The sequence below is a fragment of the Nicotiana sylvestris genome, chromosome 10 (assembly GCF_000393655.2).
Source record: "Nicotiana sylvestris chromosome 10, ASM39365v2, whole genome shotgun sequence".
In the NCBI taxonomy this organism is placed as follows: Eukaryota; Viridiplantae; Streptophyta; class Magnoliopsida; order Solanales; family Solanaceae; genus Nicotiana; species Nicotiana sylvestris.
In genome coordinates, this window is record NC_091066.1 from 31,398,081 (window position 1) to 31,401,529 (window position 3,449).

The window sequence follows — 3,449 nt, forward strand, 5'->3', positions numbered from 1 at the left end:
ACAAATGGCACAACAAACCTACTCTAACTTTCGAAATTCCATTCCGACCCCTATATCAAAATCTCACCTATCAACCAAAAAATGCCAAAATTCCAATTTCGCCAATTCAAGCCTAAATCTACTCCGGACCTCCAAAACCCATTCTGATCATGCTCTTAAGTCCCAAATCACCTCCCGAAGCTATCCGAACCATCAGAACTCACATCCGAGCCCTTTTCCACATAAGTCAACATCCGGTTGACTTTTCCAACTTAAGCTTACTCAAAAGAGACTAAGTGTCTCAAACCTTACCAAAATCTCTCTGAACCCGAACCAACCAATTCGATAACACATAATACAGATGAACAAGACAATAAGAAGCAAAAATGGGGGAAACAGAGCGGTAACTCATGAAACAACCGGCCGGGTCATTACATCCTCCCTTTCTTAAACAAACATTCATCCTCGAATGGGTCAAGAAACATACCTGAAGTCTCAAATAGGTGAGAATATCTGCTCCGCATCTCCCACTCGGTCTCCTAGGCAGCCTCCTCCGCGGGCCGACCTCTCCCCTGTAGTTTCACTGAAGCTATATCCTTTGACCTCAACTTTCGAACTTGACGCTCCAAAATAGCCACTGGCTCCATATCATAAGTCAAATCATCATATAACTGGATAGTGGTAAAATCCAAAACATGATACGGATCGCCAATATATTTCCGGAGCATAGAAACATAAAATATCGGATGCACACTCGATAAGCTGGGTGACAAAGCAAGCTCATAAGCGGAATTTGGAAGCTGGGTGGCAAACCAACCGATCGGTGATCTACACTGTCTCCCATACAAAACGTCATATGGAGCTGCCTGAATACTCGACTGATAACTGTTGTTATAAGCAAACTCTACGAGAGATAGAAACTGATACCATGACCATCCAAAATCAATGACACAAGCACACAACATGTCCTCCAATATCTGAATAGTGCGCTCGGATTGCCCGTCCGTTTATGGGTGAAAAGTCGTGCTCAACTCAACCTGAGTACCCAACTCTTGCTATACAGACCTCCAAAACTATAAAGTAAACTGAGTACCTCTATCTAAAATGATGGAAACTGGGATGCCATGCAAACGAACAATCTCTCGGATATAGATCTCTGCCAACCACTCTGAAGAATAGGTAGTACACAGAAGAATGAAGTGTGCGGACTTGGTTAGTCGATCCACAATCACCCAAATAGCATCGAATTTCTTCAAAGTCCATGGGAGCCCAACTACAAAGTCCATGGTGATCCGCTCCCACTTCCACTCTAGAATATCCATCTGCTGAAGTAAACTACCCAGTCTCTGGTGCTCATACTTCACCTGCTGACAATTGAGACACCGAGCTACAAATCCCACAATGTTCTTCTTCATTTTCCTCCACAAATAATGCTGTCTCAGATCTTGATACATCTTCGCGGCACCCGGATGGATAGAATACCGTGAGCTATGGGCCTCTTCTCGAATCAACTCCTGAAGCCCATCCACATTGGACACACATATCTGGCCCTGCATCCTCAATACTCCATCATCACTAATAGTCACATCTCTGGTATCATCGTGCTGAACTCTGTCCTTTAGGACAACCAAATGAGGATCATCATACTGACGTTCTTTGATGCGATCAGATAAGGAAGACCAAGAAATCACGCAAGCCAATACCCGACTGGGCTCCGAAATATCTAACCTCACGAACCGATTAGCCAAGGACTGAACATCAATAGCAAGAGGTTTCTCCCCAACAGGAATATATGCCAAACTCCCCATACTCACGGCCTTCCTACTCAATGCATCGACCACCACGTTGGCCTTCCCTGGATGGTACAAAATAGTGATATCATAGTCCTTTAGTAGCTCTAACCATATCCTCTACCTCAAATTGAGATCCTTCTGCTTGAACATGTGCTGGAGGCTACGATGATCAGTAAAAACCTCACAAGACATACCGTACAAATAATGCCTCCAGATCTTCAACGTGTGAACAATGACAACTAACTCTAAATCATGAACAGGGTAGTTCTTCTCACAAGGCTTCAACTGATGAGAAGCATAAGCAATAACTCTGCCCTCCTGCATCAACACACACCCAATACCAACTCTCAAAGCATCACAATACACGGTATATGAACCTGAAGTTGATGGAAAAACTAACACTGGAGATATGGTCAAGGCAGTCTTGAGCTTCTGAAAGCTCTCATTATACTCATCTGACCATATGAAAGGAGCACTCTTTTGAGTCAACTTGGTCAAGGGAGATGCTATAGATGAAAATCCCTGAACAAACCGACGGTAATAACCTACCAATCCAAGAAAGCTGCGAATCTCTGTGGCCGAGAACGGTCTGGGCTAATTCCGAACCGCCTCTATCTTCTAAGAAGATTCTTCTTCGGATCAACCTGGATACCCTTATTAGACACCACGTGCCCCAAGAATGTCACTAAACTGAGCCAAAACTCACATTTGGAGAACTTTGCATAAAGCTTCTCCTCCCTTAATCTCTAAAACACAACTCTCAAATGCTTTGCGTGCTCCTCTTGAGTACGTGAGTATACCAGAATATCATCAATGAAAACTATGACAAACAAGTCGAGATAAGGCCGAAACATGTTGTTCATCAAATGCATGAACGCTGTTGGGGCATTATTCAGCCCAAAAGACATCACCAGGAACTCATAATGACCATATCGGGTCCTAAAAGCTGTCTTAAGAATATCCGAGTCCCTGATCTTCAACTGGTGATAACCTAAACGGAGATCAATCTTGGAGAACACTCTCGCTCCCTGAAGATGGTCAAACAAATCATCGATACGAGGCAAACGATACTTGTTCTTGATTGTTACTTTGTTCAACTGCTTGTAATCAATGGATATCCTCATCGTGCCATCCTTCTTCTTCACAAATAGAACAGGTGCACCCCGCAACAACACACTAGGCCGAATAAACCCCTTATCAAGGAGTTCCTGAAGCTGCTCCTTCAACTTTTTCAGCTCCACCGGTGCCATACGATACAGTGTGGAATAGAAATGGGATGTGTGCCCGGCACCAGATCAATACCAAAATCAATATCCCTGTCCGGTGGCATGCCCGGCAGGTCTGCAGGAATAATATCGGAAAAATCCCTCACAACAGGAAGAGAATCAATACTGAGAGTCTCTGCACTGACATCCCTCACTAAGGCTAAGTATGAAAGACAACCTTTCCCAACCATCCGCCGGGCCTTCAGAAATGAAATCACCCTTACTAGGGACAAAATTAGTCGAACCTCGCCACTCAATCCGTGGCACACCAGGCATAGCCAACGTCACTGTCTTAGCATGGCAGTCTAAAATAGCACGACACAGATGATAACAACATGATAGGGGTCCAAGAACTACTAAAAAAAATCAAGAAACGTGAGGAAGCTAAAAGAAAATAAAGTAACGAAAAAGG